General features: G+C 51.4%; 1 protein-coding gene across 4 annotated transcripts in view; it reads right to left on the reverse strand.

Moving 5' to 3' along the window:
* Positions 1-15,227, reverse strand: part of HIVEP3 (HIVEP zinc finger 3) — a 354,592-nt gene that overhangs the window by 118,426 nt on the left and 220,939 nt on the right. The gene's annotated exons all lie outside the window — the stretch shown is intronic.

Raw genomic sequence — 15,227 nt, forward strand, 5'->3', positions numbered from 1 at the left:
CCTTTCTCCTTTTCTCTCTTTCCCCTTTTCTGCCTTTCCTCCATCCTCCTCACCTGGGGCATCTCCTTGACCAATTCTAATTTTTACCTCCACTCCTGCCACCGACTCCATCTATACAAAGCTCAGCTGAGTTGTTTTTTTTTTTTGTTGTTTTAGGGGTTTTTTTTCCCCATATCAGAGAGATTCAAAAAGCCAAAAAGCATCAAATTCTCCTGTGTGCACAGGGGTTGTGCTGCACTTGTGCTGGATGACACCAAAGAACCACAAGTGCAGAGCCCCAGGGAGGCCAGGGCTGATGCAAACGGAAAACAAAGCAGCCAGAGGAAGTCGTTCTGTCGGGCTTGGTTCTTGCAGGGGCTTTTTGGGGTGGCTTCTTTCCATAGAAAGTTTCCACTGCAGTTTTTGAAATGAAACCTGGGTGTATTTTTGCCCTCAGAGCTGTGAGGTTGAGCAGCAGGAGTGAGGTTGAGAGGCAGAGAAACAGCACAGAGCTGTGCCCAGGGGGGGTGGAGCAGAGTGAGAGCACAGGGAATGGTCCAAAACCATCCCTGGGGCATTGTCTGAAAGGAAAACTTGGGAAAAAAATCAAGATATAATTCAGGAAAGCCACTGGAGAGGTTTTAGTAGGGACAGAACCTTCAGGGTGCAAAGAGAGCCTGAGCTGCACAGGCAGAATTGCTCGGTGGGATGGGGAAAAGTGGAGGGAACACCAGGAAAAATGAACACCAGGGAAAGTGGGATGAACACCAGGAAAAGTGGGATGAACACCAGGAAAAGTGGGATGAACACCAGGGAAAGTGGAATAAATACCAGGAAAAGTGGGATAAATACCAGGAAAAGTGGGATAAACACCAGGAAAAGTGGGATAAACACCAGGAAAAGTGGGATAAACACCAGGAAAAGTGGAGTGAGCACCAGGAAAAATGAACACCAGGAAAAGTGGGATAAATACCAGGAAAAGTGGGATAAATACCAGGAAAAGTGGGATAAATACCAGGAAAAGTGGATTTAGCACCAGGAGAAGTGGATTTAGCACCAGGAGAAGTGGATTTAGCACCAGGAGAAGTGGGAGGAACACCAGGGAAAGTGGAAAGAACACCACAAAAAGTGGGGTGAGCACCAGGAAAAGTGGAGGGAAGAACAGAAAAAGTGGAATTAACACCAGGAAAAGTGGAGGGAACCCCAGGAAAAGTGGAGAGAGCACCAGGAAAAGTGGATTTAGCACCAGGGAAAGTAGAGGGAACACCAGGGAAAGTGGAGTGAGCACCAGGAAAAATGAACACCAGGAAAAGTGGGATGAACACCAGGAAAAGCAGAGGGAACACCAGGGAAAGTGGAATAAATACCAGGAAAAGTGGGGTAAAAACCAGAAGTGGATTTAGCACCAGGAAAAGTGGAATTAGCACCAGGAAAAGTGGGAGGAACACCAGGGAGAGTGGGGTGAGCACCAGGAAAAGTGGAGGGAAGAACAGAAAAAGTGGAATTAACACCAGGAAAAGTGGAGGGAACCCCAGGAAAAGTGGACACTGGGAAAAGTGGGATGAACACCAGGAAAAGTGGAAAGAGCACTGGGAGAAGTGAAGTGAGGGCCAGGAAAATTGGAGGGAACACGAGGGAAAGTGGAGGGAAGAACAGAAAAAGTGAAACTAACACCAGGAAAAGTAGAGGGGAAACCAGGAAAAGTGGGAGGAACACCACAAACACCAGGAAAAGTGGAAAGAACAGCACAAAAAAGTGGAGGGAACAACAGAAAATGTGGACTTAACATCAGGAAAAACTGCAGGGAGCCCCAGGAAATCCCTCCCCAGGGGCTCATCCCATCCCTTGGGGGCTGCACACCCATCCCACACTGCCAGCCCCAATCCCTCCTTTCCAGGATGCAGAATTTCATGGAATTCCCTCAGTTTTGAGCTCTGGAGGGGGGCTCAGCCATGGGGGAAAAACAACAATCTGCAAAATTGAAAACTTCAAAATTCAACCCCTGTGCCAGGGCTTCCAACACCTCAGCCTGAGAATCTGGGGAATTTGGGGATGAATCTGGGGAATTTGGGGATGAATCCAAGGGGTTTGAGGAGGAATCCAAGGGGTTTGTGGAAGCTGTAGGGGTTTTGGGGGTATTTCCAGGGGTTTGGGGGGTATTTCCAGGGGTTTGGGGGGAATTTCCAGGGGTTTGGGGGGATATTTTCAGGGGTTTGGGGGGATATTTTCAGGGGTTTGGGGGGATATTTTCAGGGGTTTGGGGGGATATTTTCAGGGGTTTGGGGGGATATTTTCAGGGGTTTGGGGGGATATTTTCAGGGGTTTGGGGGGATATTTTCAGGGGTTTGGGGGGATATTTTCAGGGGTTTGGGGGGTATTTCCAGGGGTTTTGGGGGGTATTTCCAGGGGTTTTGGGGGGTATTTCCAGGGGTTTTGGGGGGTATTTCCAGGGGTTTTGGGGGGTATTTCCAGGGGTTTTGGGGGGTATTTCCAGGGGACTTGGGGATGCTCCAGGGCATTTGAGAATGCTCCAGGGGTTTTGGGGTTATTTCCAAGGGATTTGAGGATGCCTCCAAGGGATTTGGGGATGCTCCAGGGGATTTAGGGATGCTCCAGGAGTTCTGGGGATGCCTCCAGGGGATTTGGGGGTATTTCCAGGGGATTTGGGGGTGCTCCAGGGGATTTAGGGATGCGCTGCCACTTTCCCCCGGGCACAGCTTCTGCTCCCCAGCACTTCCCAGCAGATTCCGAGCTCTCCCTGGAACCCTCCAAAGGGCTTAAATAAAAAATTAAAAAAAAAAAAAAAGTTAAATTTAAAAAAGGTGCTAAATAAAAAAGGAGTTAAATTTTAAAAAAGGGGTTAAATAATAAAGGGGTTAAGTAAAAAAAAAGGGGTGAAATTTAAAAAAGGGGTTAAATAAAAAAGGAGTTAAATTTTAAAAAAGGGGTTAAATAATAAAGGGGTTAAGTAAAAAAAAAGGGGTGAAATTGAAAAAAGGGGTTGAATAAAAAAAAGGAAATTAAAAAGGGGGTTAAGTAAAAAAAGCGGTTAAATTTTAAAAAGGGGGTTAAATTTAAAAAAGGGGTAAATAAAAAGGGGAGCTAAATAAAAAAGAGGTTAAATAAAAATGGGGTTAAATTTAAAAAAGGGGTTAAATAAAAAAAGGGGTTAAATAAAAAAAGGGGTTAAATTTTAAAAAAGGGGTTAAATTTTAAAAAAGGGGTTAAGTTAAAAAAAGGGGTGAAATTTAAAAAAGGGGTTGAATTTAAAAAAGGAAGTTATAAAGGGGGTTAAGTAAAAAAAGCGTTTAAATTTTAAAAAGGGGGTTAAAAGGGGGGTTAAATTTTAAAAATGGGTCAAATAAAAAGGGGGGGTTAAATAAAAAAGAGGTTAAATAAAAATGGGGTTAAATAAAAAAGGGGTTAAATTAAAAAAGGGGTTAAATTAAAAAAGGGGTTAAATAAGAAAAAGGGATTAAATGAAAAAGGGTTAAATTCAAAAAGGGGTTAAATTTTAAAAAGGGCTTAAATTTTAAAAAGCGGTTAAACTTAAAAAAGGGCTTAAATTTAAAAAAAAAAAAAGGTTAAATAAAAAAGGGGGTTTAAATAAAATAAAAGGTTAAATTAAAAAAAAAAAAAAAAAAAGCGGTTAAATTTAAAAAAGGGGGGTCAAATAACGCGGCCAGCACGGGGTTCTGCTGGAAAAATGACTCACGGGAAGGACGGCAACAAAGCAGAGCCATGAAATATTCAGGAGGCTCCGGCAGCCGGGGCTGCAGAACGAACCCGGCTGAGCGGGGCTCGGGGTCCCGGGGCCGGAGCAGCCAATTACGGCCCCGCATTTAATTAACGTTTAATTAACGCTTAATTAACATTTCACTCCCAGCAGCTCCTGCCGGGCCGGGCAGGAGCAGCGGAGCTGAGTCCAGAGAGGGATTGGGGTGGGAGGGAGGAGGGGAAATGAGGGGTGAGGGCTGGGGTGGGGCAGTGAGGGGGCTCTGGGGTCATTCCCTGCACCTGGGGGGCTCTGGGGTTCTGCTGGGACTCCAAATGTACCACAGAATATCAGATTTTATAATCATAAATCACGGAATTCCAGAATGGTTTGGGATGGAGGGAGCCTAAAGTCCCACCCCAGGGACTGTGCCAGGTGCCCCAAACCCCATCCAGCCTGGCCTTGGGCACTGCCAGGGCTCCAGGGGCAGCCACAGCTGCTCTGGGCACCCTGGCAGAGCCCAAACCTCTCCAACCAGGCCTTGCCAGGCTACAAACCCCTGTGGCAAATGGCACTGGGGGCACCTGGAACCATGCAGGAAATCATTCTTTCCTTGCCTTTCTCCATTTGCTGCAATGGTTTTTGGTGCTGGTTTCCATCCTGGATTGAGGAATGGGAATGCCAGAGTGGTTTGGGTGGGAAGGGATCTTCAATGCCAGCTCATTGCAGCCCAGGGCCACCTCCCACTGTGCCAGGGGCTGCCAGCCCCAATGTCCAGCCTGGCCTTGGGCACTGCCAGGGCTCCAGGGGCAGCCACAGCTGCTCTGGCAATTCCAGCCCAGCCCCTGCCCACCCTGCCAGGGAACAATTCCCAATTCCCAAGATCCCATCCAGCCCTGCCCTCTGCCACTGGCAGCCATTCCCTGCCTCCTGGCCCTCCATCCTTGGCCCCAGTCCCTCTGCAGCTCTCCTGGAGCCCCTGCAGGCCCTGCAAGGGCTCTGAGCTCTCCCTGGAGCCTTCTCCTCTCCAGGGCAGCCCCCCCAGCTCTCCCAGCCTGGCTCCAGAGGAGCAGAGCCCCAAGAACTGCACTCAAGAGTTCCCCTGGCCACTTTCACTCCAAAAAGCCTCAAATTCACCATTTCATTTCCCCTGGCAGAGACCCTTTAGGTGCAGTCCCAACCCAGCAGGAGGATCTGGACACCCAGTGGAGAATCTTTAATGATCTGTGCTGGTTTTGCCCTAAAATGCTGAATGGCCCTTCCTGCTCCCAGCTTGGGAAGCACCAGGGTGCTGCAGGGACAGGCCCTGGTGCCTGCAGGGGTGGAGCAGAGTCCCCCAGAGCCGCTCTGAGCCCTCCACCCTGCCCAGATCCTGCAGAGCTCCAGCTGGAGGCTGGACAGGAGCACAGAATCATCTTTTCCCCTATCCTGCACCTTTTTTTTTTTTTTTTTTTTTCTCTATAAAACCAAGTGTAAAAACAACCACAAGTGTGAGAGACTCAGCAGCTCTGGGGCTTGCACACAAATTCCACCCATCCCAGAGGTTCTGGAAATGATCAGAGGTCCCTTAAGTGTCCCTGGCTGCTAGGGAAGAGGAAAATCCCACAAATATCTCTGAGGTGTCTCCTTCTGGGTCACAGCAATCCAGAACCCCTGAGCCAAACCACACAGGCAGGGAAGGAAACAGCCACATCCACAAAAACTAATGCTGGATCACACCAGATTATCCTAAATGTCAGTGCCCTGCTGCCAGGCCACCCTTAATCCTTAAAAAAAATAGGAAAAAAAGCTGAAAAACAAGAGCAAACATCCTCAGGTTCTGCTTTTAGGGAAGCTCCCTGCAGGAAAGCCTGGAGCAGGAGGCCCAAGGAAAGCAGAGTTTTCCTGCTGGGCTCCAAATGAGCGGAGATGCTGAGGAGAAGAATCCAACACATCCCTGGCCACAGCTGGAGGAAAAGGAGAGCCAGGAGGGATTCACAGCATCCTCTGTCCTGCTCAGAGCTCAGGGGAGAGCAGCAATCCGGGCTGGAAGCTGAGGAGAGCAGGAGGAGCCAGGGGCAGAGGAGGTGCCTGGAGCCTCGGGGGTTGAGGCAGGCACAGCCCCAGCAGAGCCCAAACCCCTCTGGGGGTGTCCCAGGAGGCCTCACCCCCGAGCAGCTCCTGGGGCAGGCAGAGCCAGGCAGGGATGGAAAAGCTGCATGAATAATTCAGTGCTGAGCTCATCAGATGGGGGAGCGGGGCTCTCTGGGCCAGCGGGGCGGGCTCTGCTCACGGGGCGAGGGGGAATCCTGCCCTGGGCGCCACAGCCCTCAAGGGACACCAGTGACCACCTGGGTCACACAGCCCTCAAGGGACACCAGTGACCACCTGGGTGACACATCCCTTAATGGCCACAAACCACCTGGGTGCCACAGCCCTCAATGGCCACAAACCACCTGAGTGCCACAAACCTCCATGGTCATCAATGCCCTGGGTGCCACAGCCCTCAAGGGACACCAGTGACCACCTGGGTCACACAGCCCTCAATGGCCACAAACCACCTGTGTGACACAGCGCTCAAGGGACACCAGTGACCTGGGTGCCACAGCCCTCAAGGGACACCAGTGACCACCTGGGTGCCACAGCCCTCTGTGGTCATCAATGCCTTGGGTGCCACAGCCCTCAAGGGACACCAGTGACCTGGGTGCCACAGCCCTCAAGGGACACCAGTGACCTGAGTGCCACATCCCTTAATGGCCACAAACCACCTGGGTGCCACAGCCCTCAATGGCCACAAACCACCTGAGTGCCACAAACCTCCATGGTCATCAATGCCCTGGGTGCCACAGCCCTCAAGGGACACCAGTGACCACCTGGGTGACACAGCCCTCAATGGCCACAAACCACCTGGGTGCCACAGCCCTCAAGGGACATCAATGCCCTGGGTGCCACAGCCCTCATTAGCCATCAGTCACCTGGGTGCCACATCCCTTAATGGCCATCTACCACCTGGGTGCCACGTCCCTCAAGGGATATCAATGCCCTGGGTGCCACAGCCCCCAATGGCCACAATGCCCTGGGTGCCACAGCCCCCAATGGCCACAATGCCCTGGGTGCCACATCCCTAAATGGCCACAATACCCTGGGTGCCACATCCCTAAAGGGCCACAATGCTTTGAGTGCCACAGCCCTCAGTGGCCACAATGCCCTGGGTGCCACATCCCTAAAGGGACATCAATGCCCTGGGTGCCACCCTAAAGGGCCACAATGCCCTGGGTGCCACATCCTTCCCTCAATGGCCATCGGTCACCTGGGTGCCACACCCTTCAGTGGCCACAATGCCCTGGGTGCCACATCCTTCCCTCAATGGCCATCTACCACCTGGGTGCCACAGCCCTCAGTGGGCACAATGCCCTGGGTGCCACCCTAAAGGGCCACAATGCCCTGGGTGCCACATCCCCAAATGGCCACAATGCCCTGGGTGCCACACCCTTCAGTGGCCACAATGCCCTGGGTGCCACATCCCTCAGTGGCCACAAACCACCCCCAGAGGGCTGGCACAACCTGAGCAGTGTTAGACAAACTGAGAGCCCCCAGAGAGCCCCAAATAAAGTGAGAGGCGACTCAGAGTCACTTATGAGGGTAATTACTGAAGGTAATTATTAAAATTAAATTATGAAGGTAATGATTGAAATGCAAACCATCAAATCGGTGCAGCACAGACAAAGCCGCCTTTCCTCCTTCCCTTTCAGCCTCTTGGTGACAAAGAGTTCTCTGAAGTGCCACAAATAAACCACCCCAGGAAAGGCTCCAAAGCCTCCTGGGGTGACCCTTCCCTCCCTGTGCCTGCCAGGGTGAGCCCTGGAGCTGGGACCATGGGGTTGTGGGAATGGGGGATTTCCAGCCAGGGACACGGGGGCTGATTCTATTCAGGGGTGAACAGCAATGAACGTGAATTAAAGTTTATCCCACATTGCAGAGCTCTGGAGCAGCCTCCCAAGCATCTGGGAGCTGGGAACCAATGGGAGCCAGTGATCCACAGCTCATCTTGGAGCTGGGAACCAATGGGATCCAGTGATCCACAGCTCCCTGTGAGCAGGAGAACCAATGGGATCCTGTGATCCACAGCTCCTCTGGGAGCAGGAGAACCAATGGGATCCAGTGATCCACAGCTCCTCTGGGAGCTGGGAACTGATGGGATCCAGTGACCCACAGCTCATCTGGGAGATGGGAACCAATGGGATCCTGTGATCCACAGCTCATCTGGGAGCTGGGAACCAATGGGATCCAGTGATCCACAGCTCCTCTGGGAGCAGGAGAACCAATGGGATCCAGTGATCCACAGCTCATCTGGGAGATGGGAACCAATGGGATCCAGTGATCCACAGCTCCTCTGGGAGCAGGAGAACCAATGGGATCCAGTGATCCACAGCTCCCAACCACTCAGTGAGCAGAAGTGATGGGATCCAGTGATCCAGCACTCCCTGGCAGCGGGATGGGATTCAGTGACCCACAGCCCCTCAGTGAGCAGGAGAACCAATGGGATCCAGTGATCCACAACCCATGTATGAGCAGAACCTATGGGATCAGTGATCCACAGTTCCCAACCCCTCAGTAAGCAGAACCAATGGGATCCAGTGATCCACAGTTCCCAACCCCTCAGTGAGCAGGGAGCTCATGGGATCCAGTGATCCACAACCCTTCAGTAAGCAGAACCAATGGGATCCAGTGATCCACAACCCCTCAGTGAGCAGAACCAATGGGATCCAGTGATCCACAACCCCTCAGTAAGCAGAACCAATGGGATCCAGTGATCCACAACCCATGTATGAGCAGAACCAACGGGATCCAGCGTTCCACAGCTCCCAGCAGCAGCAGAGGCCCCATCCAGCCTCAGGACTGGGGCAGATCAGCAGGAATGACCCCCCCCAGTGTAGGAAGCACAAGCAGAGCAGAACTTTTGGTTTAATTTTCCACTCCTGGAGCAATGGAGCAGCCCAGGCTACAGCTGGGTGAGGGTTCATGATGAGTTCAAAGCCACGTGCTCAGGTGGGACCTCTCTGCTTCGTGCTGTGCCCACAGGATGGGTTTGGTGCTCTCTGGAGAACCACCCTCCCCAATTCCTGAGCACTTTTTGACCCCATCTGTGCAGAAATTCCACACTTTCTGTGAGCAGTACCTGACACAGCCAGGTGCACCCCGGGAGCAGCTCCAGGGCTCTGCCCCACAGCCAGCCCCAATGGGCACAGGGATGCCCCCCTTGGGGACACCACAGCCCCTGGTGGTGCCACCCCGCAGCTGGCACTCAGTGCCCAGCTCTGCTCGGTGCAAACAGGAGCCCAAGGCCTTTTCTGCCAGCTGGGGCCACGCTCCAACCCCACAGGCAGCAGAGCGGGATCCCAAATCCCTGGATCCAACCCAGGATCCCAAAGCAGCTCCAGCCCAGGGAGACTGCAAAGCAGCCAGCACCTCACCTGGCACTGCCCCTGCGCCTCCCTACAGCCCTAAAGCCTGTAAAATGCATCCCAAAGCAGAAAAATGCACCCCAAAACCAGCAAAATTCATCCTAAAACCAGCAAAATTCATCCCAAACCAGCAATATGCACCCTAAACCTGCAAAATGCCTCCTAAATCAGCAACATTCATCCCAAAAACGGCAAAATGCATCCCCAAACCAGCAAAATGCATCCCAAACGCTGCAAAATGCATCCCAAACCATCAAAATGCATCCTAAATCAGCAAAATTCATCCCAAACCCTGCAAAATGCATCCCAAAACCTGCAAAATTCATCCTAAAACCTGCAAAATACACCCAAAACCAGCAAAATTCATCACAAAATCTGCAAAATGCATCCCAAACCAGCCTAATGCATCCCAAAGCCTGCAAAATGCATCCCAAGGCCTGCAAAATGCATCCCAAACCATCAAAATGCATCCTAAATCAGCAACATTCATCCCAAAACCTACAAAATGCATCCCAAACCAGCCTAATGCATCCCAAAGCCTTCAAAATGCATCCTAAAGCAGTAAAATGCATCCCAAAACCTGTAAAATGCCTCCTAAAAGCTGCGAAATTTTTCCCAAACCATCAAAATGCATCCTAAACCAGCAAAATTCGTACCAAACCTGCAAAATGCATCCCAAATCAGGAAAATGCACCCTAAACCAGCAAAATGCATCCCAAAACCTGTAAAATGCCTCCTAAAAGCTGCAAAATTTTTTCCCAAACCATCAAAACGCATCTCAAATCAGCAAAATGCATCCCAAAATCTGCAAAATGCATCCTGAACCTGACCCTGCAGGGTTTTGCTGCAGCACAGCCCCAGCCCTGCCTTGGGGTGAGGGGAACCTCTCCAGTTTGGCAGCTCTGCCCTCACCCCTGCAGCTGCTCCTGGCTCTGAACCAACCCAGCTCCATCCACAGCAGCTTTGCACAGGCACTGAGCCTTTAGAAATGAAAAATTTCCACAATTTTGGAATTGGGCACTGAGCCCTTGGGGTTCAGAACCAGGGTACCCTAAATGCAGCCTCAGCCAAGGGAAGCCACCTCAGGCCACTCCACCAGAGCCACTGTGGCCATGGCTCAGCTGTGGGACCATCAAGGGGCTCCCATTCATTTATCCAACACCCCAACCATGCAGGAAATCATTATTTCCTTTTCTTTATCCATTTGGTGCCAGGAAATCATTCTTTCCTTGCCTTTCTCCATTTGCTGCAATGGTTTTTGGTGCTGGTTTCCATCCTGGATTGAGGAATGGGAATGCCAGAGTGGTTTGGGTGGGAAGGGATCTTCAATGCCAGCTCATTGCAGCCCAGGGCCACCTCCCACTGTGCCAGGTGCTGCCAGCCCCAATGTCCAGCCTGGCCTTGGGCACTGCCAGGGCTCCAGGGGCAGCCCCAGCTGCTCTGGCAATTCCAGCCCAGCCCCTGCCCACCCTGCCAGGGAACAATTCCCAATTCCCAAGATCCCATCCAGCCCTGCCCTCTGCCACTGGCAGCCATTCCCTGCCTCCTGGCCCTCCATCCTTGGCCCCAGTCCCTCTGCAGCTCTCCTGGAGCCCCTTCAGGCCCTGCAAGGGCTCTGAGCTCTCCCTGGAGCCTCTCCCCATTCACAGATCCAACCCCCCCACCATAAATCCCATCCGTCCTCAACTTCTCCCATTCCTCCAACACCCCCCTCTGTCCCTTCCAACTTTTTTCCCCTATCTTCAAAACAAAAACTGATTTATTTTATTTATTTTTTTTTTCCCCCTGCAGCAGAGTCCCAACACCAACCCCCCTTTCCCAGTGTGCCGGGGGCTCTTCTCTGCCGTTTCCCTTCAGCTGTTCCTCGCCTCCATGGGAAACAGAGCCAGCAAAACCCTCCTGGAAACGCTGTTCCCAATTAAATCCAGCCCTTACGAAGCCACGATCGCAGCCACTTGCTGCAGATATTTCTCCTAGAAGAGCTTGCAGCGTTTCCTTGATGAACCCCCAAGCATAACAGTTTCCACAGCGATTACAGAGCAGGCAGCCGAGCCAGAAATAACACAGAGAAATGGAAAACATCCCCTGCTCTGCCTCTCTCACACAGCCAGGGGGAGGAGAGGCTGCCCCGGCGCTGGGGACGGCGACAAACCCAGCCCTGAGCAGCGCTGGGTGGACACTGAGCCAAAGCAGCGCTCGTGGAGTGAATTCCCCTGTGGTCCATGGAGGAGCGAGCCATGGCCATGGGAAATATGAAATATTCAGGATATTTTATCCACCTGAGCCTCAGGTGGTCCGTGCTGCCTTGGGAAAGGTGATTTGAGCTCTGGGGCGGCAGCAGGAAGGGGAAGGGCCGGGTCTGAGCCGTCCCCAAGTTCATTCAGCGATTTGGGGTCGGTGCTGGCAGAGCTGCAGGTGCCAGCCCTGCGGAGCTCCGGGGGCATTCCCAGGACATTCCTGTGCTCCCCTTCCATCCCCACCGTGCTGTGCCTCTCATTGCCCACATTTACTGACCAGAACCTCGGTTTTGTTCCAGCAAATCCCTCCCCAAGGTATTTCCTGCACCAAGAGCCCTCCCCAGTTCGAACTCTTTACTCTCAAGGCAAGGCAAGAATCAAGGCCAGGATCCCAAAATTCAGCACCTTTTTTTTTTTTTTCAATAAAACCCGAACTTTTTGCTCCTCCTCCATCTCCCTTGTCCCCATGTCCTTCCAGAGCCCCCCTGAGCTTTGCCAGAGCCCAGCACAGTTATTTGTGTGGCAAAGGACCACATTTATCACCTGGACTGGAATCAGAGATTATTAAAGCACACCACCCAAACCACTGCTCCTTTTGCTCTGATTTGACAAAAATGGGCTAAAAATTTTTAAAAAAAGCCCTGAAGAGGCAGGATTTTTGGTGAGGGGTTTTGTGCTTGACATAAAAACAACTCCTTCAAATTCCTGCCCAATGCAAGATGCATTTTGCAGGTTTAGGATGCATTTGAGGATGCATTTTAGGAAGCATTTTAGGATGCCACCAATCTTCTCTGGCACTGGAACATTCCCTGTGTCCTGTCCCTTGTCCCCAGTCCCTCTCAGGCTCTCCTGGAGCCACATCCACACCCAGAGGCCCCAGATCCTCCCAGCAGAGCCTCATTCCCAGCCCCAAGGAACGGGATCGGGGAATTCCTGCTGGTTTCATTCACAAATTTCTCTCTCTCTACACCTGTTTACCTCAAACCTTGAATTTCAGGGCTCATGTTTTGGTGCCACCTCGCAGCTGGCGCTCAGTGCCCAGCTCTGCTCGGTGCAAACAGGAGCCCAAGGCCTTTTCTGCCAGCTGGGGCCACGCTCCAACCCCACAGGCAGCAGAGCGGGATCCCAAATCCCTGGATCCAACCCAGGATCCCAAAGCAGCTCCAGCCCAGGGAGACTGCAAAGCAGCCAGCACCTCACCTGGCACTGCCCCTGCGCCTCCCTGCAGCCCTAAACCTGCAAAATGCATCCCAAAGCAGCAAAATGCATCCCAAAACCCTGAAAAATACACCCTAAACCTGCAAAACGCATCCCAAACCAGCAAAATGCATCCCAAAACCCTGAAAAATGCATCCTGAACCTGCAAAATGCATCCCAAAGCAGCAAAATGCACCCCAAAACCCTGAAAAATGCATCCTGAACCTGCAAAATGCATCCCAAACAAGCAATATGCACCCTAAAGCTGCAAAATGCCTCCTAAATCAGCAACATTCATCCCAAACCAGCAAAATGCACCCCAAAACCAGCAAAATGCATCCCAAACCCTGCAAAATGCATCCCAAAGCAGCAAAATGCATCCCAAAACCCTGAAAAATGCACCCTAAACCTGCAAAATGCACCCTAAACCTGCAAAATGCATCCCAAACCAGCAAAATGCATCCCAAAACCCTGAAAAATGCACCCCAAACCTGCCTAATGCATCCTAAACTTGCAAAATGCATCCCAAAAGCTGCAAAATACATCCAAAACCAGAAAAATGCATCCTAAAAGCTGCAAAATGAAGCCTAAAATCGGCAAAATGAACACTAAACCAGCAAAATTCATCCCAAAATCTGCAAAATTCATCCATTACCTGCAAAAGGCACCCTAAAACCTGCAAAATGCATCCTAAAAGCATCAAAATTCAACCTAAACCTGCAAAATGCATCCCAAAAGCTGCAAAACTCATCCAAAACCAGCAAAATGTGTCCTAAAACCAGCAAAATGCAACCTAAAATCAGCAAAATGCATCCCAAACCAGCCTAATGTATCCCAAAACCTGCAAAATTCATCCCAAGACCTGAAATATGCGTTCTAAACCAACAAATGCATCCTAAAACCTGCAAAACGCATCCTGAAGCCTGCATAATGATAATGAATAATAAATATTAAATTAATTTAATTAATATTGAATAAATAATAATAGATAATAAATAAATCATAGTAAATAAACGAATACATAATAAATAATAATGCATAATAAATAATAATGCATCATAAATAAATGATAATAAAACCTGCAGGGTTTTGCTGCAGCACAGCCCCAGCCCTGCCTTGGGGTGAGGGGAACCTCTCCAGTTTGGCAGCTCTGCCCTCACCCCTGCAGCTGCTCCTGGCCCTGAACCAACCCAGCACCATCCACAGCAGCTTTGCACAGGCACTGAGCCTTTAGAAATGAAAAATTTCCACAATTTTGGAGTTGGGCAGGATTGCCCCTGGAATGGCTCTGAGCAGGGCAGGGAGCGCCTCAGGCACTGAGGCCGCTGCAAAGCTGAGGGGTGAGGAGCCAGCCTGGGTTCAGCTAAAACTTCCATGATTTTTGGGTCTCTTTTAGACTTTTCAGCCTTTTTTGGGGTGGCTGCTGGGCCCTCTGAGATGTCCCAGCCCCGAGTGGTGAACAGAGCTGGGAATCTTGAATTAATGAGGCTGAGCCAGGCTGGGAGAGCTGGGGGTGCTGCCCTGGAGAGGAGAAGGCTCCAGGGAGAGCTCAGAGCCCTTGCAGGGCCTGCAGGGGCTCCAGGAGAGCTGCAGAGGGACTGGGGCCAAGGATGGAGGCACAGGAGGCAGGGAATGGCTGCCAGTGGCAGAGGGCAGGGCTGGATGGGATCTTGGGAATTGGGAATTGTTCCCTGGCAGGGTGGGCAGGGGCTGGGCTGGAATTGCCAGAGCAGCTGTGGCTGCCCCTGGAGCCCTGGCAGTGCCCAAGGCCAGGCTGGACATTGGGGCTGGCAGCACCTGGCACAGTGGGAGGTGGCCCTGGGCTGCAATGAGCTGGCATTGAAGATCCCTTCCCACCCAAACCACTCTGGCATTCCCATTCCTCAATCCAGGATGGAAACCAGCACCAAAAACCATTGCAGCAAATGGAGAAAGGCAAGGAAAGAATGATTTCCTGCATGGTTCCAGGTGCCCCCAGTGCCATTTGCCACAGGGGTTTGTAGCCTGGCAAGGCCTGGTTCGAGAGGTTTGGGCTCTGCCAGGGTGCCCAGAGCAGCTGTGGCTGCCCCTGGAGCCCTGGCAGTGCCCCAGGCCAGGTTTGGGACATTGGGAGGTGGCCCCAGGGCAGTGGGAGCTGTTCCTGCCCACTGGGATCCTGAAGTTCCCTTCCCAGCTAAACCAGTTTGGGATTCTGTGACTGGTCTCAGTTATTTGCTGTCACTCCCTGAGCCCGAAGCACTTCCACCACCATTTACTGGGAATACCATTTAAAATAGCAGCCATTTATTTTTATTTAGTGTTTTTCACCCTGCTGGAAAAAAAAAAAAACCCAAAAAACTCTGTGGTCTTTTGCAAACTGCTGTGGGGGGGGAGTGTGGCAACACTCCTGGGAGGGAGGGAGAATATTTTTAACCCCATTTTACAGAAGTGGGAACTGAGGCATGCACTTTTCCACAGGAGCAGATTGGCCCCAAAGCCTTTTGAATCCTTGCAGGACGATTTCCAGCAGAGATCCTCAGTGCCAGAAGAAGCACACACTTATTCCAGGCTACAGTGGTCACTCTGTTGTGCCCCAGCCAATTTTCTCACGTAAACAGAGCGGTGGCAGAGTGGTTTCTCTTCAGGTTTTGTTAATTTTAGCCTGAGAAAAGTCAT

Source organism: Agelaius phoeniceus, chromosome 22 (genome assembly GCF_051311805.1).
Source record: "Agelaius phoeniceus isolate bAgePho1 chromosome 22, bAgePho1.hap1, whole genome shotgun sequence".
Taxonomy (NCBI): domain Eukaryota; kingdom Metazoa; phylum Chordata; class Aves; order Passeriformes; family Icteridae; genus Agelaius; species Agelaius phoeniceus.